Below are 23,712 nucleotides of genomic sequence, written 5' to 3'. Positions count from 1 at the left end.
ATGGCTGTGGGAGAATGATCAGTGGTTATAGGAATGTCATTGTCCCCATTGGGGCCTCTTTGTCCTCTAGCACCAGTTGCAATTATGGACTTAATATTGGACTTAGTAAAGTCCACTCTGGTCAGAGTGGTGTAGTGGGTAGAATTCTGAATCTGGAATCAAGAAAACCTAGTTCTGCCTTTGATGTTTATTAGCTGTGAGGTTGTCATTTAATCTCTTTAAGCCTCTGTTTTTTATTTTTAAATAAAAGACAGTAGTATCTGTAGTATATGTTAATACTGGATTGTCATGAGACTTAAATTAGTTGATGACCATAAAGCATTTTGTAAACTGTAAAGTATAATACAAATGTCAATTATTAGGATTTTATTAATCAATTGAGAATACTTAGCCAAAAAGGCTTTGTGTTATTCTTGAAAACTTCCATATATGTACTGCAGAAGTTGTAGAAAGCAGAGACTTCCTTAGTTCTCTCTCCATGGCCACCCACATCTGGGATGCAAACATTGGTTCTGTTTTCATTTCTATACTTGGCTTCTTAGGCTATGAGAAAGAATGCCACTATTATGTTCCAGATCCCAAGTACATACATCTTATGTAGAAAGAAAAAGAGGAGGTAAGCAGTATCCATTGTATATTGCAGCTGCATGGGATGCTGGCCTCTTTATAATGTGGAGGGTTCTTAAGAAATGAGCCATTTTGACTATACACTTGTACTGTTACCTCAAGACAATATTACTAGATGCCTAAGATATCCTTTAAAGATGCTCTCTGTTCCATGATAACATAGTTTCTTTCAACATTTGCTAAGTGTAGTAATACACCACCTGCAGATGGAGTTTCAGACCTCAGGCCTTTTCTTCCCCTTAGAATACTTTTGCACAGTCACAGAGGCATGGCCTCTAAGTAAAACAGCTGTTGGTCTAAATATTACAGGATCAGATCTCTCTCTCTCTCTCTCTCTCTCTCTCTCTCTCTCTCTCTCTCTCTCTCTCTCTCTCTCTCTCTCTCTCTCTCTCTCTCTCTCCCTCTTCTCCCCCACCTCCCTCTCTCCCCCACAACCCCACGTCCCTTTTTTATTCCTGGAAGGCTCCTTGTAAGAGTTACATGTACAGTTCTGTATGTTGGGAATACTCTTGAATAATTGTCAGTAAAAGTTAGAAACTTTTTAGAAAAGCCCAGAAACTACTACAATGATTTCACCTCTAGTGAGAGCTAGAAGGTACCTTAGAAATAATCTATTCCAACTTCTTTATTTTATAGATGAGGACACTGAAGTTTATTTTAAGTGACCAGTGTCACAAAGTAAGTAGTAGAGATGAAATTTGCACTGAACTGGCCGGTTTACATGATAAATTATGATCGAGGATCCATGTTAAAACGTCATGTGCTTAATGCCCACAATATTGTACCCAGTGAGATAAGATGAAACTGTTATCAAGATATGCTGCTGCGATTTGGTACAGACAATTATATGGAATAAATAGAGTAACTTGTTATTTTGTTTTTGTTTTGATTCATATTCCTTTAAAAAAAAAATCCTTACCTTCTGTCTTAGAGTCAATACTAAGGACTGGTTCAAAGGCGGAAGAGTGGTAAGGGCTATGCTGTTGTGGTCAAGTATTTGCCTAGGATCACACAACTAGGAAGTGTTTGAGGCCATCATATTGCTTTTAAGTATTCCAAATTAGACTTATTACTCTCAGCCCCAAATGACTATTAACTGCTGAATTTATATTCCAATAGATACCAGAACCCTTCCATAAAAGAAACTTCATAATTCAAGTTCATGATGACAAATTCATCTTTGGTCTGGTCCATGGCAAATGGGTGAGGGTAGATTATAAGTACCAGTTCATATTGTCCTAGAAATGCCAACATTTATTTCCAGTCCCCCTGAAAAACAGAACAGAAAAATAATAACTTACATTTATAGAGTGTTATAAGATCTGCAAAGTACTTTACAAATATTATCTCATTTTATCCTTAAAACAACTATGAATCAATAAACATTAAGTACTCTGACACCTATTATGTGTTAGAAAGTAGATATCATTATGTCCATTTTACAAATGCAGTAACTGAGGCGCAGAGGTTAAGCCACTTTCCCAGAGTCCCATAGCTAGTAAGAATCTCTGGAAGGGAGGGAACTATCAGTTGAAGAGATCAGAAAGATAATACAATCAGGAAAAGACCTGTTCAGAGAATTCCTCTGAGTCCCAAGGAAATGAAGTCTTTTTGTCTCCAGAAACAGTGGTGCTCTTAACCACTTTACTACCTGTCAATGACTGTTTAATATATTAGTGCTGATGCTCTTAGCAGAAGTATAGGTGAAATTGTCACAGTGACATGAATAGTGTGCTTGTGTTGAGAATACAAACTATTGTAAAAAGGAATTCTTTATTCCTTTTCTCCAATTTAATGGGGGACCTGGAGGTCCTCTTACCATAGAGATGTATAGGGATTAACCAACCTTGTCACACAGTGACAGGAAGTAGAAACCATAGGGACAGAAAGTGAGGTAGAAAAAGGATATAAAAGCCAGGCCAGCATCAGTTGAGGGAGGGAGTCAGTTGCTTATAGTTGGGTGCTGGCAGTTGGGGGAAGTTGGCTGTTGGGAATGTGTTGGGTTGGTGGTTGACATTTATGTGCTGGAATATAAAAGGCAAGTCTGAGCTTACTGAGAGGGCTTTTTGGCTTTTGGGGTTTGGGGCTTTTGGTTTGGGCTGTGAGGTTTTTTTTTTCCTTTCTTGAACTTTTTGGGAGGTGATTGGTCTTTGTTGACAGACCTAATTGGGGTTGGATTAAACACTAATTGGGTTGGAACTTGGTGGGGGTGGTTGTTATTAGCAGTAGTTATAGGCAGTTATAGGTAGATATAGGCAGTTTTTAGATAGTAGTTCGCTTTCCTATATTTCTCTCTCTTACTATATTCACTTTACTATATTCTTTTACTATCTCTATTTTAATTAAACTAAATTGTTAATTGTTAAAAATTACTAGAAGTTTTCTTTGGCTTAAAGGGGTAATATTAATTTATGACTCTACTATATTCTCATTAAACCTTAAGTTATTAAAAGTTGTATTAGTGGGGAAATTGGTGGGAAAAACAAGGAAACAAAGTTGCCAGATACTTGGGGAATGAATATAAAGTAACTACACTTTCATCTTCCCCTTCCCCCATGTTGTGCTGTTAACAAATGGAGTCAGTTCTGACTGGACTGAAAGGGTAAGTAAAATTCCCCTCAGCCCTCCTTCTTTAAATGATGTTCTTTGAAGTTCCCCTCCTAACACATTGAATCTGATTGAAGTCTCTATTAAAAATCAAGATGTCTATTTATTTAGGTGTAATGGGTTGAAGAGTGATGAGGACAGAGGGAAAAGGAAATCCCTAGCTGTTTCCTATACAGATCTTGGGGGTTTGAACCAGGGAGTCTTCTTTAGAATAAGCTCTGAGGTTCCCCTAAGGGAAAAAGTCTTTATCCTAAAGGTGTCACCAGTTGAAAGATAAGATCTTCTGTTACTCAGGCAAAAGGATTGAGAAAATATGTATCTTTACAGCAAAGGGTAGTTCACTCTCTCAGCTCATGGAGCAAAGAACTCTTGGGTTTCCCAACTGCTACCTTTTTGAGCTTGGCTGGAAAGTTCCATACCATTCCCCAATGGCAGGTGGGGTTCTATCTCCTCTTCTCCTGAGACAGTCTTTCTTATTTTTTTTTCTGAAAAAAGTATTAATTTTAATTTACCAAAACAATATGCATCCCACAGAATTTACAGGAATATGCTTTAAGAAACTATACATAGACAAAGAAAAAATATTTGGTAAAGTGAAATTTTTAACATAAAGAAATACTTTTGTACATCAATAGTTTGCAGATTCCATCAAAATTACAAATAAGAAAATTCTTAATTTAATTCTTCTGTAATAGAGATGGCAAAGAGTCATGTTTGCTTCATGGGGGCAGGAATATTAGCTGATGGCTGTTCGAGGTTTGCCAATGGTCCTTGGGGTATTTCTGTGGGCTTTAAGTTGAAAGTTGATTTCTTCTAGTACCTGTTGCCAGTGCCTGAGTTTTGCCAAATGCTTCTGAACCAATGATTCTTTTCTATGTAATTCATTTCTTAACTCTGAGACATCCTCTTTGATAACTAGTTCTGGCTTCTGGACAGACAGTTGTAATCTTTTCTGAAGGAAAAAGCACTCTGTTTGTCTTGCAAAATCCAGAAACTTCTGAATACACTGATCAATACCAGTTCAAATTTCCTCCTGATCAGTGCCATTGACATAGTCCTGACTCACCAGGGAAGCAAAACAAGCCTCAAAAGATGCTTCCAATTCACCCACTAATGTGTTATTGGAGTTTCTTGAGCCTCCAGCCACTGTTGGAAGTAAGGCAAATTTCCTGGGGGCCCTGGGGGCAGAGGCGGTGGAGGGGGAGCCCCAAACATACTTCCTATGGAAGCCACCATCTTGGGACTGACTTCTCCAAGGAGCATATGCAGGGAACAACCTGAGACAGTCTTTCAAATTCAGTCTTTCCATTGCTTCTGGTCTTTCCCTCTTATAAAGCTACTCTCTTATTTTGTCAAAACTCCTAATTTAACCTTTACACTATGTCATTACACTTTGGATTTCTTGCAACTGGTTTCCCAACTGCTAGGTCACTTGGATTACCCTTTAGGGTAACTAGCAAATTTTCCTACATGATGCTAGTATTATTATCAGAGGCCAATCTCTGGAGGGAAAAGAAGGGTCCCTAATTGGTAGTATCAGATAGGCAGTAGGCAGCTAAAGCTGAGAATTCTTGTCAATGGTCAATTCCCTTGGTGTTTTCTTGCCCTGTCTTTGCTCTGCTTGTCTCTACAATACTATACAGACAAGATAAATAACACTTCAGTGGCCACTTTCCAGAAGACACACCTACAAAACATCTTGGCTAACATTGGAGTTGAAGGGCACCTCAGGGAACTACAAAATTTATCCACAAGGATAGGACTCAGTGAAGTGGTACACTTCATAAGTGAGTTCAAACACCCAGAATTTCAATTATTGGAACTATAATTTATTAATAAAAGAACAAATAAAGAATCTACCAGCTGGGACAGTCCAAGATACAGAATTATTTCTTTTTACACATAGGTTCTTAATCAAACAAACCTTATCACTGACACAGAAATGTGGGGTAGGTCCCAGATGAGGAGACAATCCTCAGATTTATGTGGGGGCTGTTATTTAGGGCTATTTACTTTCACATCCATAAAGTCACTTAGCTGGCCATGTTATCTTGCTGACCTTTTTGATATTCCTGAAATTCCTTTGTCTTCCTGCCCTTTCTAATTCTCACCCCCAAGCTAAGTAGAGACTGGTCTGCTGTCTGCATAAACAGCTGGACTTCCTGGGGGAGGGAAGCCAGGTCTGTTCCCCAAAAAATGCTGACAGAGGCCTATTTGCTTCATTTACTTTTAATTTTTCCATCTTTGCCATTTTGGGGGCTACTTCACTTAGGACTCCATGAACAAATGGGACTCAATTATGACCAATTCAGGAGATAACTTCCAGATTTCTCTTACACTTTCTCTGCATTTTACTGTATTGCTGCAGAATGGTATTTACCAACCTAAAATAAGAATATTTTTCATGTGAGGCAATATTTAAAGAGTCAGTAGTTTTTCAAATTCATTATTATTTTTTCAGTTACATATAAAAACAATTGTTGACAATTGCTTTCTAGCATTTTAGGATTCAGATTTTCTCCCTCCCTTCCTCCCTGCTACCCTCTTCCCTGAGGTGGTAAATTCTGATGTAGTATTGGGTAATCTGAAATAGATTATAACAGTGCTTTCATGCAATACATATTTCCATATTGCTCATGTTGTGATAGAAGACATATAATCACACACACACATATAAAGCTCATGAAGGAAATTAAGTGGAAGATTGCATGCTTTGATCTATAATCAGATCCTAATAGTCCCTTTTTTGGCTGTGGATAGTATTTTTCATCATGGGTCCCTTGTGGCTATCTTGGAAACTTGGTTTACTGATAATGGTTCAGTCCTTCACAGCTGATAATCATATAATATTTCTGTTACTATATACATTATTCTCCTAGTTCTGCTCACTTCATTTTGCATTGGTTCATATAAGTCTTTTCAGATTTTCCTGAACTTGTCTTGTCCATCATTTCTTATGGCACAATAGTATTCCATCACAACCATATACCACAACTTGTTCAGTCATTCCCCAAGGGATAGACAACTTCTCAGTTTCCAATTCTTTACAACTACAAAAAATGATGCTAAAACTATTTTTGTACAGGTAGGTCATTTCCCCTTATCTCTAATCTCTTTGGTATATAGACCCTGTAGTGTAATTGCTGGGTCAAAGAGTATGCATAGTTTTATGGCCCTTTGAACATGGTTCCATTTTGCTCTCCAAAATGGTTATATCAATTCACAGTTCCATCAACAGTGTATTAGTGTCCCAATTTTCTCACATTCCCTCTAGCACTTATCAATTTCCTTTTTTGATCATTTTAGCCAATCTGATATGTGTGAATTGATGTCTAAGAGTCATTTTAATTTGAATTTCTCTAATCAATAGTGATTTGGAACATTTTTTTCACATGACCATAGATGGTTTATATTTCTTCCTCTGAGAACTGACTGTTCATAACCTTTAATTATTTTTTGACTGGGTAGTGCTTTGTATTCTCATAAATCTGACCCAATTCTCTATATAGTTGAGAAATGAGGCTTTTGTCAGAGACATTTGCTATAAAATGTTTCTCTCAATTTTGTTGTTTCCCTTTTAATCTTCATTGCATTGGTCTTGTTTGTACAAAACTTTTAAAATTTAATGTAATCAAAATTGTCCATTTTATTTTTTGTAATGTTCTCTGTCTTATTTGGTCATAAATTCTTCCCTTATCTATAAGTCTTACAGGTAGATTTTCCATGTTCCTCTAATTTGTTTATGGTGTTACATTTTATTTCTAGATAATTTATCCATTTTGACTTTATCTTGGTGTATGGAGTTAGATGTTGGTTTATGCTAGTTTCTGGCATACTGTTCTCCAGTTTTCCCAGTTTTTTTTTTTTAAATCAAATATCGAGTTCATTCTCCAAAGCTGGATCTTTGGGATTATTGAACACTAAATTGCTATGAATATTAACTATTGTATATTGACTATCTAATCTATTCCATTAATTCACTACTCTATTTCTTAGACAGTATCAGATTGTATTGATGATTACCACTTTATAGTATGGTTTGAAATCTGGTATGGCTATGCCTCCTTCCTTCATTTTTAAAAAAATGATTTCTTTCATAATCTTATCCTTTTGTTTTTCCAGATGAATCTTGTCATTATCTTTTTTTATAGTTCTGTGAAATAATTTTTGGGTAGTTTGATGGGTATGGCACTGAATAAATAAATTAATTTAGGTAGATTGTCGTTTTTATTTTATTGACTTGACCTATCCATGAGCAATTAAAGTTTTTCCAATTGTTTAGTTCTGATTTTGTGTAAAGAGTGTTTTGTAATAGCATTCATATACTTGGGATTTCTTTAGTAGGTATGCCCTCAGTTATTTTATATTGTCTAGAATTATTTTGAATGGAATTTCTTTTTCTATCTCTTGCTATTGAATTTTGTTGGTGGTAGATAGAAATTCTGATGATTTATGTGATTTTATTTTGTATCTTGTGATTTTGCTAAGGTTAATTATTTTAATTAGTTTTTTGATTGCTTCTCTAGGATTCTCTAGGTATACCATCATGCCATTTGAGAAGAGTGATAACTTTGGTTTTCATTGCCTATTCTAATTCCTTCAGTTTCTTTTTCTGCTCTTATTTTTATAGCTAGCATTTCTAATACAACATTAAACTGTAGTGGTCACAGTGGGTACCCTTGTTTGGCCACTGATCATATTGGGAGGGGTTTTAGTTTATCCCCATTATAAATTATGCTTGCTAATGGTTTTTGATAGATACCACTTATTTTAAGGAAGGTTACATTTATTCCAACATTTCCTGATATTTTTTATAAGAATGGGTGTTGTATTTTTTAAAATCCTTCTGCATCTATTTAAATAATATGTGTTCTGTTTTTTTTTTACTGATATGGACAATTATGCTGATGGTTTTCCTAATATTAAGTCAGCTTTGCATTCCTGGCATAAAATCCACCTGATTATGGTGCATAGTCCTTGTGATATAATACTATAATCTCCTTGCTAGTATTTTATTTAAAATTTTTATATCAGTCTTAGGGAGATGGGTCTATAGTTTTCTTTCTCTGTTTTAACTCTTCCTGATTTAGGTATTGGTGCCATATTTGTGTCCTAAAAAGAGTTTGGAAGGATCCTCTCTTCCCCTATTTTTTCAAATAGTTTATGTAGTATTAGAATTAGTTCTTCTCTGAATATTTGGTAGAATTCACTCATGAGTCCATCTGGCCCTAGGGCCTTTTCCTTAGGGAATTCTTTGATGGTTTGTTTAATTTCTTTTCCTTTTTTTTAAACATTATTTTATTTGGTCATTTCCAAATATTATTCATTAGAAACAAAGATCATTTTCTTTTTCTCCCCCCCCCCACCCCATAGCCAATGCATTCCACTGGGTATCACATGTGTCCTTGATCTGAACCCATTTCTATGTTGTTGGTATTTGCATGAGTGTTCATTTAGAGTCTCTCCTCAGTCATATCCTCTCAACCACTGTAGTCAAGCAGTTGCTTTTCCTCTATGTTTTTACTCCCACAGTTTGTCCTCTGCTTGTGGATAGTGTTTTTTCTCATAGATCCCTGCAGATTGTTCAGGGACATTGTATTGACACTAATGGAGAAGTCCATTATGTTCGATTGTACCACAGTGTCTCGGTGTACAATGTTCTCCTGGCTCTATTCCTTTCGCTCTGCATCACTTCCTGGAGGTTGTTCCAGACTCCATGGAATTCCTCCACTTTATTATTCCTTTTAGCACAATAGTATTCCATCACCAACATATACCACAATTTGTTCAGCCATTCTCCAATTGAAGGGCATCCCCTCATTTTCCAATTTTTTGCCACCACAAAGAGCTCAACTATCAATATTCTTGTACAAGTTTTTTTCCTTATTATCTCTTTGGGGTACAAACCCAGCAGTGCTATGGCTGGATCAAGGGGCAGAGAGTCTTTTATCGCCCTTTGGGCATAGTTCCAAATTGCCCTCCAGAATGGTTGAATCAATTCACAACTCCACCAGCAATGAATTTAATTACTTTTTCTGTGGAGTTAAATATTCTATATCCTCTTTTGTTAATCTGAATTATTTATATTTTGGTAAATATTCATTGATTTCACTTAGATTGTTGGATTTGTTGACACATAATTGGGCAAAATAACTTCCAATAATTACTTTGATTTCTTCTTCATTGGTTTTGATTATGCTGGCAGTTTGGTTTTCTTCTTTCTTTTTTTTTTTAAGTCAAGTTAACCAAAGGTTTAATTTAAAAACAATTCCTTGGATTATTTATTAGTTCAATGGTTTTATTACTTTCAATTTTATAAATCTCTCCTTTGATTTTCAGGATCTCCAATATGGTATTTAATTGTGGGGGTTTTATTTGTATTTTTTCTAGTTTTTTTTAGTTGCAGGTGTAATTCACTGCTCTTTCTCTATTTTATTGATGTAAGTATTTAAGAGTTATAAATTGCCCCCTAAATATAGCTTCGAGTACATCTTATAAATTTTGGTATGCTGTCTCTTCATCATTATTTTCTATGATGAAATTGTTCATTGTTTCTATTATTTTTGTTCTTTGACTCATTTGTTCTTTAGAATAGGATTATTTGGTTTCCAATTAATTCTTAGTCTTTCTGCTGCTCTTTGTTGAATGTAATTTTTATTGCATTATGGCCTGAAAAGTATGCAATTACTATTGCTTTTCTATTCTTGATTTAGAAGGTTTTATGTCCTATTATATAGTCAGTTTTTTTGTGAAGGTTCCATGTACTGCTAAGAAAAAAATATAATCCTTTCTATTCTAATTGTTTCCTCCAGAGGTCTATCATATCAAACTTTTCTGAAGTTCTTATTTATCTTCCTAATTTTTTTCTTGTTTATTTTTTTTATTGAGGCCCTCCACTAGTAACATTTTGCTATTTCCTCCTGTAACTCATATAACTTTTTCTTTAGGAATCTGGATGCTGTGTCATTTAACACATGTATGTTTAAAATTGATATTGCTCCATTGTCTATGGTGTCTTATATTGAGATGTAATTTTCTTTCTTATCATTTTTGATTAGGTAAATTTTTACTTTTTTTATATGAGATCATGATTGGTACTCCTTTTTTATTTTAGTTGAGGAATAGTAGATTCTGCTCTAGCTCATTTTTTTTTACTTGTGTTTCTTGTGAAAAGCATATTGTGGGATTCTTGTTTTTTAACCACAAATATCATTGTCCATTTTAAGGATGAGTTTATCCCATTCCCATTCACAGTTATAATTACTATTTGTGTGTTTCCCTTAATCTTATTTTCCCCATTTACCCTTCCCTCTTTCTCCTTTGTTTTCAACAACTACTTTCCTCCTTTTTGTTCATCTCTGTCTTCCCTTATTGCCTCTACTTCCTTTAAGGGTAAGCTAGGTTTCTATAGTGTGGGTGTTATTCCCACTTTGAGTTAATTTCAATGAGCATAATAAGTAAGGTTCAGGCATATAGCCTAACATTCGCCTCATCTTCTTCTCTTATACAACTCTTAATGGAGAGATAGTTTACCTCCTTCTATCTCTTTTCTCTTTTCCCCATGTGTTCCTCTTTCTTATCCTGTGTGGTTTTTTTTTTGGGGGGGGGGTATTAACCCATCCTATTCAGATTCCTTCCTTCTTTCTACATATACTCCTTTTCATTATGTTAAGAGTGATAGTTCTTAAATATCTTAAATATTTTACATATCTTGAGTATTTTAAGTATCTTTAAAATATCAAGTATCATAGATATCTTAATCAGTTCAATTATCACTTCCCCAGGCATGAATGTACTTAATTTAACCTTATTGAAACTCTTAAGTTTTCACTTTACATTTTTATGCTTCTCTTGAGTGTTGTTTGTTCATCAAATTTTCTTTTCAGCTCTGTTTTTTTTTATCAGAAAAGTCTGAAATTCCTGTGTTTTATTGAATATTGGTCCTCCGTCTTCCCCCTGAATATGCTCAGTTTTGTTGGGTATGTAATTCTTGGTTGTAGTCTTAGACCCTTTGCCTTTTAGAATATCATATTTCATGTGTCTGGTCCTTTAATGTAGAAGCTACTAGGTCCTGTGTAATCCTGACTGTGACTCCACAATATTTGAATTTTTCCCTTCTAGCTGTCTGAATTTTTCCTTGGCCATGGAGTTCTGGAATTTGGCTACAATAGTCCTAGGGTATTTTATTTTGGGTCTCTTTCAGGAGGTGATTGGTGGATTCCCTCAATTTCTATTTTCCCCTCTTATCTGAAGATATCAGGGCATTATCCCCTGATGATTTCTTATAATATGGTATCCAGGCCCTTTTTATTTATTGTGGCTTTCAGATATTCCCATGATTCTGAGATTATCTCTCCTAAATCTATTTTTCAAGTCAGTTGTTTTTTTAGTAAGGAATTTTAGATTTTCTTCTATTTTTTCCCATTCTTTTGATTTTGGCTTTGTGTTTCCTGATGTTTTGTGTATTCATTAGCTTCTATTTGTCCAATTGTAATTTTTTGGAAGTTATTTTCTTCCTTGAATTTTTGTGTTTCCTTTTCCATTTGGCCAGTCCTATTCTTTAAAGAGTCATGTTCTTCAGTGTTGTTTTGTTTTGTTTTGCCTCTGTTTCCATTTGGTCCATTCTATTCCTTAGAGAATGTTTTAATTTAATTTCTTCAGTGTATTTTTGGGCTTCTATTTCCTTTCGACTTCTAGTTTTCAGGGAATTAATTTCTTCAGTAAAAAATTTTCCCAGTTGTTGATTTTTCTTCCTTCTCAATTCTTTTACTATTTGATTTAAAAACTTCTTTTGAAATTCTTCCAGGGGTTCTTTTGGTACCTGATATGGAGGAGAAAAAAGGAAGTATGCAGCAAAAGCTGGAAAAGCAAGAACTCCAGAACTGTCAATCAAGATGAACATTCTATTTGGAATGAGGACTTGGGAAAGACAGTTAAGAAGGAGGCAAACTGAAAATCTTGGTCTCTTTTCCTGGAGACAGAAAGGAACGTAAAGATAATTTTAGCGTTGTGACTTAAAATCTGAATTTAATTGGTCACCAGGGAAAATCTCAAATAATAAAATACCCAAGTCAGCTGGAAATTTATGGTGATTTAATTGATATAGTGTAAAGAGATTAAGAAGAAGGAAGAAGGAAGAAGGAAAAGGAGTAGGATTTCTCCCGCCTGGCTAGTGCCAGAAAGAAGATCAGAGGCTCTAGAAAGTAAGGCGGAAGGAACCAACCTGAACTCCAAAAGGGCTCAGCCAAGATGTCTGAGCCTGAATCAGCTCAAGGGCAAACTCACCTCCAAATCCAGACAAATAGCTGCCACCATGCCAAGATGTCGGAAAGCTTAGCATGCTGCCAGCCAGAGTTGCTTCTCTGGGGAAAGAGGGAGAGAGAGCAAGTGATGTGCCTTATATAGATGGTTTTACGTCACTTTCCTGCATCTCATCTGTACCAATGATAGCTTAGCTTTGACTTAGGACAGCTCAGGGGTCTGCCCGCTTTTTCTGCACATGTCTGTTGAAGGCCATTTCCTCAGATAATTAAATCTTTGAGTATGGTGCAGGCATTCCTGATCTTGTTAAACTGAGTAGGGTGGAGAAATGTATAGTTCCCAAGACTTGATTCTGTTAACCCAAGTATTTCCATTGTTACTAATAAGGAAATAGCTAAATCAGATCTTCTAAAGTACGGCCTGAGTAGGGTGGAGTAGTTTTAAAATTCACAGGAAGAAGGACAAAAGTCCAGCTCTCTCTGAGTCTCTCTACTATACTACAGTGACTGAATTTCAGGACCTGTTAACCAATTTTCCCAAATCTGAACTATATTCCACCATCCTCCAACCTATGAATTATTCTAGTATTAGGGAAACCCCAAACCCTCTTTCCCTCCATCTTCTTATCTTTCCCTTTTCCACAAATAAACCCCTTACTTAATCTTAGAGAAGAGAAAAGAGTGATTTATTTGATACACCATAATATTCACTCTGAGTTTATTTAGAGAGACCAACAGAAGAATCAACTGAAAGGAGAGGGAGGAAGGGGGGGAGGGACAAAGAGGGAGGTAACCAGGGAGGGTGAAGGGAGGAAGAGAAGAGATTGGCAGATCTGATCTTGAATTATCATTTCTACTTAAATAGTCCTCTGTTACACTTTGAAGTTTCACATGTATCCTTTTTGGCATTGTTGTCCTCTTCTGAGTTTTTATTTTAGTCATCCCTGTCACTAAAGTAAATTTCTAAGGTCTAATTTTTTCTATGTCTTTTGCTCATTTTTCTGGTTATTTTCCCCCAGTACCTTACCTAATTTATAAGGTTCCTGGGGTAGAGGGAGCACTGCTCCAAGTTTGCAGTATATTCTTTTCTGGTCTTTTGGGTAGGCCCAGCTGCTTTTATTTCTCATGATGTGTTTGTCAAAGGGGTAGTCCTGATGGCTTGTTCTGGGGAGGCTTGTAGCTAGATTCAGCACCCCATGTTACCAGTTCCTTTGCTGTTTTGTGGGTTAGACTGGTCTGTGCTCTGTTGCTTCCCTGTCTTACCAACTGATTTGTGTTTGGTATTCTCTGTTCTGGGTTCTGTTGCCTCAAGAACTCTGTTGCTTCACTGTCTCAGGCACTTTGCTATCACATAGGAGTGTGTAGGTTTCCTATCATCTCTGCTTTTGCTACCTATGTGGAGTATCTTAGGCTGAGTCAGTCCCCTCTCTACTGGTCTGCTGCTTTACTGCCTCAGACACTGGAGTGTATAGGTTCTTGCCCTCACTGCCTATGTTGAGTTGCTTATGCTTGACCAGCCCCACTCACCCTCTCTGTCTTCAATACCTGTCCAATTGATTGGACTGAGCTCATTCCCATTCTGCAACTTTATTGACTCTGGTGGAGTAGTAGCATATTGGGTTAGTCCAAGTTCTTCTGGTTCCCACAAATGCTATGTAGCCTGGACTGCTCTCTCTTATTATCCTAGTGAGACATGTACCTCTGCTTGCCTTTATTTTCTCTCTCTTTCTTCCTCTCTCTTTCCCCTTCTTCCTCTCCCCCACTTCGTTTTCTCCCCTCCCCGTTTCCTTCCCCATCCCTTTCTTCCCTCCCTCCTTCTTTTTCTCTCTCTCTGTCTCATCTATGAAGTATCAAAGTCTAGCATTTTGTCTTACTACCTGCTACTGAAAACACCTTGAGTCAAACCTAGAAATGTAGTTGAAGATAAGAGTCCATGTCTTCTGTATGTATTAGAGGCTTCAGATGTTATTAACAAACATTTCTTAAATCCCTACTCTGTATAATGTTCTATATTAGGCACCAGGAATATGATGATGAAAGAAAAACCATATAATCTTTGCCATCAAGGAGCTTACAATCTAACAAAGAGAATTCAACATATATAAAAAGTAAGTGTGATAGAGATGAGAGATTCCTATAAAATGTTCTAAGAAAATTTGAGGATAGATTACTTTCATCTGAATAGATCAGGAAAGGCTTTATCTGAATATTTATAAAAATAAAATACTAGAGTATCAGATCAGCAAATCATAAAACTGAAGGAGAATGGATCCTTTTGTTTTGTGGCTCTACAAAACAATACATGTAGTCATGAAGAGTGAGATGTCTATTATATTTTATATGCACTCAAGGATATGAATTGCAGGATATTATAAGCAGTTGCCATAAGTGTATAGTGAATATAAGTGTTATAATCTTGAGCAACAAGGGGAAAAGAAGCACCTTAAATTTTCTCTGCAATATAACTTAAAGCATTGTAACAACCATGGATGTCACAGGAAATAAGAATAGCTGACTGGCAAGCATAATGTTTGAGGCTGATGAGAAAAGGAATTCTTCCTTGTCAGCAAAGACTTTCAGCTCCTTATGAGTACAGTGACAGAGTTATGGGTGACAGCAGGGTCTTTCAACAAATATTTGTTGAGCATTTATATGCAAGGCCCTGTGAGGAATACAAAGAATTAAATTCAATTGAATAAACATCCATGGAGTGCCTAATGGAAGGCACTGACCTAGGTGCTGAGGAAATTACAGAGATAAATAAGACATATTTCTCACACTTAAAGAATTTACAGTATAATTGGAATAAAGACAATCATACAAATAAAACAAAATAGTATTTGAAAAGTGCTGTAAGGGAGGCATAAGTTGTTAAAGGAGGTAGAAACAGAAAATAACTTCTAGCCAAAGTCATCAAAGAAGTTTTGTAAATACCAATTGTAGTAGAGAGGGAAACTTGGTGAAATGTAGTGGGGAAATTGAAAGATTGCACAGGAAGTAAGCAAGAGAGAAAGATTGAATCTTAGGCCCCTCTTCTCTTCACTTCCTGTTCTTTTCCTACTGAGCAAGCCTAATGGAGATTTTCTTCACAGAAGGTAAGTTGATTCTTCTCTCTAGTAACAAAACCCTTTTAGACTAAGTTATTTAGCTGAAATATCTATTTATTCTTTGGGGAGAAGGAGATCAGGGTGGAGTTAGGAAAGAGGGAAAAAAGGATGTCCCTAAATCAGAATTGTAATACTGCTTGAAGGCTTTGAAAAAATAAGTCTCTTCCACAAAAATAAATAAAATACTTTCTTCAGAGGAAAGATGGCAATAGCTCTGCCAGGGTGTCTTCTAGGCAAGACTGACTATTCCTTCCATTCATAGTGGAAGTAGTAAGGTAATGGCCAGAAAGGAGATGAAAGTCTGTCCTCAACCACCTTCAGGCAGAAGAGGAATGAATCTTAGGCAGCTGGGGATCCAAATTGTCTCACTCTTTTTCAAACTTCCATGGAACTCTCCCTCTCCCATTCCCTGATGGTCTGTGTGTTCCAATGCTCTGAGCTCTCCTTGCTTTGTAGATCCATTTTTCTCTCTTTGCCCAAATTTCTTCCATCACAAAGGCATTTGATCTGGATTTTAAAGAATGTGTATATTTTCTTTCCTTAAAAAATTTTTTTTATTCAGTCCCTCCTTTCTCTTCCCACATCATAGAAGGCTTCATCCAGAAAACAGATATGTATATATAGATTGTGTCTTTTGTATTTCTGCTTCTCATTTCATTGTTTGAGGTGAGCATTTACACGCTAGCCTTCAAATATTAAATCTATTGCTATATATGCTGCTCTTTTGGTTCTAATCCTTTCACTCTTCATGATCTCATATGGTTCTTTCCAAGATTTATTTTTAACTAAATTAAAAAAAAAAAACCTTACCTTCCATCTTAGAACATACACTGTGTATTGGTTTTAAAGCAGAAGAGTGGTAAGGGCTAGGCAATGGGGGTTAAGTAACTTGTCCAGGGTCACACAGCTAGGAAGTGTCTGAGGTCAAATTTGAACCCATGACCTCTTGTCTCTAGGCCTGTCTCTCAATCCACTGAGTCACTCAGCTGCTCTATCTTTTCAAGTTTTTAAAGAATTAATCTGCTTCTCATTTCTTATGGTACAGTAGTATTCCATGACAATCATATACCACAATTTGTGTGGCCATTTGATGTACATCTCCTCAATTTCCAGTTCTTTGCCACCAAAAAGAAAGCTGCTATAAATATCTTAGAAGTAAGTCTTTTTGAATCTAGACCTGGCACTCTATCCACTGTGCTACCTCACTACCCCTTAAAAATACAATAGAGCAGTGATAATGTTAATATGTGGTTTTCTAAGTCAATATGCATCCTATAGGGAACTTTTGGGTATAGTTTAGTGCTATGAGTTTGACATCACTGTCCTAGACCATGGAGGCAACTGAAGTTGTTTTATTTTTTTGATACATAATTTCTGTGTTAGAGAGATTTGAGATGACATAAAAATCAGAGAAAATGTCATTTTCCATCTTCCTGTTCATATGACTCCATGAAGTGACCATGTTATTAAAAATTTTGAAGACAACAAGATTGGATCAGCTTTAGAAATATGGTCAGGGGACAAAGGCCTTCATAGAGTATGTACTGGGTAGGCCAAACCATACAACCCCATACCTGATGCACAATTATGTCAGGGAAAGAGTTCTTAACTACACAAGGACTAGGGAAGATTACAAATGGAAAAAAAATGGACACTTTTGATTACATGAAATTGAAAAGCTTTAGCATTAGCAAAATCAGTGTAATTAGGATAAGAAGGGAACTTGAGGGGGAATTTTTTGTAACAAGTGTTTTTGAAGGGGGGATCTGATTGATATATATATATGTATATACATATATGTATATGAACTTAACATATCAACTCTGAAATTTACCTCATAATCAGCAAGATGGCAAAGATAATTAATAGATAGGAATAATTAGTGTTGGAGAGGCTTTGGAAAGAGAGTTTAATTAAAATATTATTGGATTTGTGAATCAGTCTAAACATGTTGAAAAGGGATTTGGAATTGTGCTTTTAAAAAAGTAATAAATTGTTCCTAAATTTTGACCCATAGACCATATAGATAGGCATATACTCCAAGGAAGAATAAAATAGAAAGAAAAGTTGTGTATATGCCAGATATTCACATTAGCCCTTTTTGTGGTAGCAAAGCACTTGGAATAGGTGCCTATTGTTAAGAATTGGTTAAAAAAATTGCTACATGAATGTAATGGAATATTATTGCATATCACATATGCAAAATAAATATAAATAATAAAGAATTCAAGGAAACTTGGGAACTAATACAGAATGAAGTAAGCACAACCAAGAAAACTACATACTCAATGAATACAATAATGTAAATGGGAAAACTTCATAACAATTTATGAATTTATGATTAAACCTGTCTCTGAAGAAGACATGAGACATTATACCTCTTTTTGTTCTTTGTAGAGGTGAGTCACCTCGAGACTTTGGATGTGGAAAACTGCATAAACTGTCAAACCCAGTATGATTGCTGGTTAATTTTTGGGAACTGTCTTTTCTCTCCTTTCCGTTTATCTTTTATTATAAGAAATGACTCAGTAGGTAGTTATATTTTCTGAAATAAAAGTAATGTAAAAAAGAAGACCATGCTGGCAGTATGATGTGGAGTGAATTGGAATAGAATGAGACTGAAGAAGGAAGGTTAATCAAGAAATTATTGGAATCATCTCAAACACAGAAAATTGACAAAATAACAAAACATGGGAATAGTTGATGTTGCAAGGATTGTGGAAAAGGCAGATACATTAATATGCTATTGGTAGATCTGTGAATTAATATAGTCATTCTGGGAAACAATTAGGAATTGGGCAAGTAAGGGAGTAAAATATCATACCAGAGACTCCAATGCTAGGTAATAACCCAGGAAGGTCACTGATAAAAAGAAAGATTCCATATGCACCAACATATTAACAGCAATAGTTTTTTTGTAGTAATAAAGAACTGAAATATATCCATTGATTGGGGTATGGCTAAACAAATGTGCATAATACAGCACTTACCTACTGGAGTTGTTGTGAAGATCAAATTAGATAATATTTGCAAAATACTTAGCATAGTGCCTGATGTAGTAGGTGCTTAACAAATAATTATTTTCCTTCCTTCCTTTGTACATTCTCTGCTCTAGTAAAACTGGGCTATGATCTGTTTCCTGTAAACAACATTCCATCTCTTTCCTTCATCCTTCTGCATAGTGGTTACACATTTCTGGAATATAATCTCCTTTCATCTGCAATTTGTAAAATTCCTGACTTCCTTCAAATTGTAGGTCAGTTGGTCCTTCCTAAATAAGACCTTTCCTGATCCTCTCAGTTTTTGATGTTCTCTTCTTAAAACTATTGTATCACTCACAAGAACAAACTCCCAGATCCAAAAAAGTTTTAGAAAAAAAAATTATTTAGTCATTTAGTAAGGGGGAGCAAGCCAGAAAGTATTGGGGCTCTTTCATCCAGGCTCTGGAAGTTTACATATATAAGATTTAGACAAGATTACCTAAACATGAACCAAACATACTTAGTTAAGCAATGTTACAGAGCAGTCAGGTTGAAAGCAAGGTCAATTGGAATGCAAATATAAACATTCACTAAAATGTGGGTGAAGCCAATAAACAAAGGGATATCAAAACACAAGCTTAGGTGGACCCAAAGCAAGACATAGGTGAGAAGACCCAAAACACAAATGTTTTGGGACAGACCAGGACCTGGGGGAAACCAAAATGCCTTGTAGCCATTTCCAGCATTCTTGGAGAGTTCTTGAGGTCATGTTGATATTGGATCTTCAAACAACTGCTAGTCACAAAGTTAGAGTTAAACAGAATAATAATGTTTTCCCAACAATATCATAAAGCATTTTCCATACTTTGAAAAACTTTGTATTAACTTATGTAATGTTTGGTTATTTTTAATTGTGTGAATGTTTTATTTCCTAGTAAAATCTAGATGCTTAAAGACAAGAATGTTTTTTTTTTTTTACAATGCCTAATGCAATGCTTTTTAATTGGCTACATCTTCCCAGCTAGGAAAGAGAGAATTCATCATTTGGAGGCTTTTGGAGGCAGAATTGGTTCCCACTCACAATCTAATAAAGAAGTTTTTCATCATCACACAGCACATAAACAGGAAATGGCCAGAAGATACTTGTATGGTTCTGAGACCAGGAGAGAAATGGTCCTTCCATCACACATTGGTGTGTATTGGTGAATATGGCATGAATTATGGAGGGGTCTGTTCCCCTTCCCCTCTCCATGCTTCCCTGAGGACATTTCTCTCATCACTTGTCCCTCTGTTCAACAGTTCAATGGGAGCACTTCCTCCCTCCCCTGTGTGGGGTAAGGGAGGGGGCTTGTATGCAGTTTGTATGCAGAGTTGCAGTTTGGGCACTCAGGCTCTAAAAGGTTTACCATCACTGCCCTATACAGTCCTTAGCTGTGCCTCCTATGACATTGTCTCGCTCCAAGTCCCTATAAAATGGTAGTGTACTGACTACTATTCTACCGTGGAGATTTTGTCATGAATAAAAAAAAAACCCTGGGGGGGAAAACCCTAAACATTATCAAGCAGGAAAACAGTCAAAATCAAGAAAAGAGGCAGAGGTTTTACTTGGCTAGTGCCTTTTGAATTAGGCAATCAAAAAAGGATCTTTTCAGCACATGGTTAGCAGATTAGTCAGTCACTTATAGAAGGCTTACCAACCTTCCAGGTGTATTGGTAAGAGGGAGAGAATATCAAGTATGCTTTGAGGACTGGGCTCTTATTGACCAGTCCTTCCATTACATACACATGTAGTTAGTGCTTAGCAAATGTTTACTGAATTCATTTGAATTTTTTAAGATTGAAGGCTTAAGGTTGGAAATTTTTAGGGAACATTGAGTATGAGTTTGATCTTCATGAAATAATAGTGGGAGTAAGGCAGATGAAATATAGCCATCAAAATCAAGCTGTTATGGTGAACAAGGAATAAACATAACTAAAGGCTAAAGGGACGTAGATTTGGGGATAAAAACTAATGGTTTCAAGTATATAAATTCTGATAAATGTAAGCTGGGTTTTATAGCAAGTGCATTTATATTTTGAGGGAGAAACACCTAGAATTGTCAGCCATAATCTAATATGAGGGACTTAAAGAGATGTATATGTGAAAAAGGAAGCCTAATCTCTCTAATCTGGGCAGCCTTAGCCACAATTGAAGCTGGCCATCTTCCATGGCTATCAGTACAGAGAATAACATAGTATTCCATCCTTTATGGGATTAGCTGAGTGAGACCTCAAAATTAGATAAGAAAATATAAAATATATGCAGATAACCCAAGTCTTAAAGTTCATTGGTATGGACTTCTTTCCTCTTTGGTGAAAATCAATGCCCTATACCTGGATGAGGGGCTACTCAGAATTAGTGAGAGTAGGAAAGAGTGGACCTCTAGGTTCTTTGGAGCTCTTTAGGTTCTATAACTGCTTTATGTGTATAATGGGGGATTGGTCACTGAGCCCCAGGCTTTAATACTTTGCATAGGATCACATGTATATATGGGTATGTGGTTTGGGGTTTAGGCTTTAAAAACTTGCTCTGAAGCAAAAATTAATAATATGGAAATAGGTATCAAATGATAACATTTGTGAAACCCAGTGGAATTGCTTGTTAGCTGGGGGGGGGGGGAGGAGAAAGAGGGGAGGGAAAGAAAATGAATCATGTAAACATGGAAAAATATTTAAAAAGAAAAAAAGAAAAGAAAATATTTGAGAAGAAAAAAAAATACTCTGCATAGGATGCTTGCCACTGGTACAGTTCCCATTATGAAAGAGACGGAGGAGACTGCTTCCAGTAGAGTTGTAATGGTATGTAATAGAAGTGAGATACATGGGAACACTGAAACATGCATAAACTTTCTGTGATTGACTAATCTGCTAACCATGTCCTGAAAAGATCCTTTTTGATTGCCTAATTCAAAAGGCACCAACCAAGTAAAACCTCTGCTTCTTTTCTTGATTTTAATTGTTTTCCTCTTTGATAGTGTTTAGGTGAAAGAAGAGAAACAGTGCTCTAAGGTGAAAGGCCTCAGGCTGTCTACAGAAGGAGATATGTAGCCTAGCATTAACTTTTCAAGGAGTACCCTTTGGAACCTGTGATGAACTGCTAAATATTTAAGGACTAACTGGGTGTGAGGGCAGAGATTACATGTAGACCCACGTTTATATTTAATCTGCAATATGAATATTTTCCCATCACTTTCTTAAGCCTAGACAATTAAGAAAACAGCAAAGCTCTGGTTTGTAGTATTTGCTAATTTTCAAAGTGTAAAATGTTTGCATTGAAATTTTAACAACTCCATCTGCAAGTATTAGTCCAGTAGCCAAGACAAAGACTTATCCAGTTGTAATGCTACAATGGGCCTTGAATTAGGTGAGACCAATGCCTTATAAAATCTGTGTTAATATCAAGCCCATTTCCCCCCAAAAGACTGAAGTGGTATAGGGGAAATTGTGCTCTTTGGAGTGTTCAGGGAAATTTTTGTACTTCTATTTTTGCTTTATTTTAAAAATAAATATTCCTTCATAAAAGCCAATGAATGTTAATTGTTTAAATGGAACTGGGACACCAATCACTGGTTGCTGACTGTGAGATTACACTGGAATGGAGGGTGGAGCCCATAGCTTTGCAAAGACACTCAGAAGCTTCAAGGTTACTCCTTAGAGCTCAGAGGAAGAGATGTAGCTGGCCTGGCTCTGGAAGAGGAAGGCCAGAGTACCTGCTATAGGTAGGACCTCATTTGTGATAAAAATTGAATCCTTTGCATTTGTAGACACGTCTGAAGATATTCTCTACCCAGATTTTTCATTATAAGATACCCTAGTTTGCCATCCTAAAGAATGGGCAATCCCTGCTCTCACACCTCATCTGTTTTATGCTGTAATTTCTAGGTATTTCCTTGAAAGTCGGTTCTTGAGATATTTGTTGGATTTTTCATTTGTTTATTTGTTTAATGTCTAGATACTGATATTTGTTGTTTTACTAAATCCTATGTGATAGTGATATTGAGGTTATTAGCAAGGAGCTCAATTACAATAATGGTGTCTAGTTGAGAATTTTTTTTTCTTTCTGTGTAGAGATCACAATTGTTTATTGTGAGATTGTTATGCACTACAAATTAATAAGTTTATGTTTGCCTTTTCAGTTTGACTGTAGGAATCAACTCTTGGTGCTTAATTCCTCTTCTTTGTTTGCTATTTTCTCCGAGTTCATTTGTCTTGTTGCATAAGTTTGGAAGTCTAGCAAGTGTGCCTTTGTAGCTGAAGAGATCCATAAGGGGAAATTTTGGGTGGCTTTTGTAATAAGGAAGCAAAGAGAAATTTCTTGGATCTCTAAGGGGATTTTTTTCCCTCACAGCCAGAAAAATTTTGGTCTGTCCTATTTAGTGAAGGATATTCAGAAAATTCTGTTCAGACACCAGATGGATGACTTTGTGGGCTGATAGGATCATGGAAGTTGGTATCTTATTAGAGGGTGAGGAACTGACATCCAGTTGATCCCTAGATCCCTAATCTTAATGCCCTCATTTGCTTTGGAATTTTTGTTGACTCAGCTTTCCTTCTAAAATAAAAAGCTTATTTTTCTTTTCTATTGGAATTAATCATTAGATTTATTCTGAATGTGGGTTCAGAGCAGGAGTTGCACTAATAAAAAAGAGGGTACCCCAGCCCCCCTATTCCCAGAGCTGCTTTGCAAGCACTAGGACAAGTAATTTGGCTTGTTATCTGAGGGTAAGGGAGATAACTTCTAGTTTATCCCAGATCCTAAATCCTAAGGAGATAGCTCCAAGTGGTATGAGCAACTCTATAGGAATGCAAAGAAGCTGATTTTTATCATTTTTCTCTTCTTTGTTTTCCTTGACAACTCAGGAAGGTTCTTTTGAGCACCCAGAAAGACATTTATTGAGTACCAAATAAGCAATAATTTTTGCTAAATTTCGTGAAAATTTAAAATTTAACTTTAAATTTAAACTTTAAAATTTAATCAAATTCTCTGTTGATTTCCCATAACCTTGTTTTTGGGGACAATTGTAATTTTCATCTGTATACAGGGATCATACATTATTATGTCCCTGTTAACTGTTTTGAGACTTGTATGGC

At 36.1% G+C, this 23,712-nt stretch overlaps 1 protein-coding gene and 1 pseudogene across 1 annotated transcript in view; one reads left to right on the top strand and one right to left on the bottom strand.

Moving 5' to 3' along the window:
- Positions 1 to 3,942: 3,942 nt before the first annotated feature.
- On the bottom strand, positions 3,943 to 4,470 carry LOC100030955 (mediator of RNA polymerase II transcription subunit 28-like; annotated as a pseudogene).
- Positions 4,471 to 22,320: 17,850 nt separating this feature from the next.
- The window catches only part of ATP6V1C1 (ATPase H+ transporting V1 subunit C1), a 69,795-nt gene continuing 68,403 nt past the window's right edge, over positions 22,321 to 23,712 (top strand). Inside the window, exon 1 of the mRNA XM_007488179.2 lies at positions 22,321 to 22,340. The gene's annotated coding sequence lies outside the window, so the exon portion shown is untranslated. The remainder of the gene's footprint in view (positions 22,341 to 23,712) is intronic.

Source organism: Monodelphis domestica, chromosome 3 (assembly GCF_027887165.1).
Source record: "Monodelphis domestica isolate mMonDom1 chromosome 3, mMonDom1.pri, whole genome shotgun sequence".
Lineage (NCBI taxonomy): Eukaryota > Metazoa > Chordata > Mammalia > Didelphimorphia > Didelphidae > Monodelphis > Monodelphis domestica.
The sequence above is the reverse complement of the archived record's forward strand: the minus strand, read 5'-3'. Positions and strand labels throughout refer to the sequence as shown.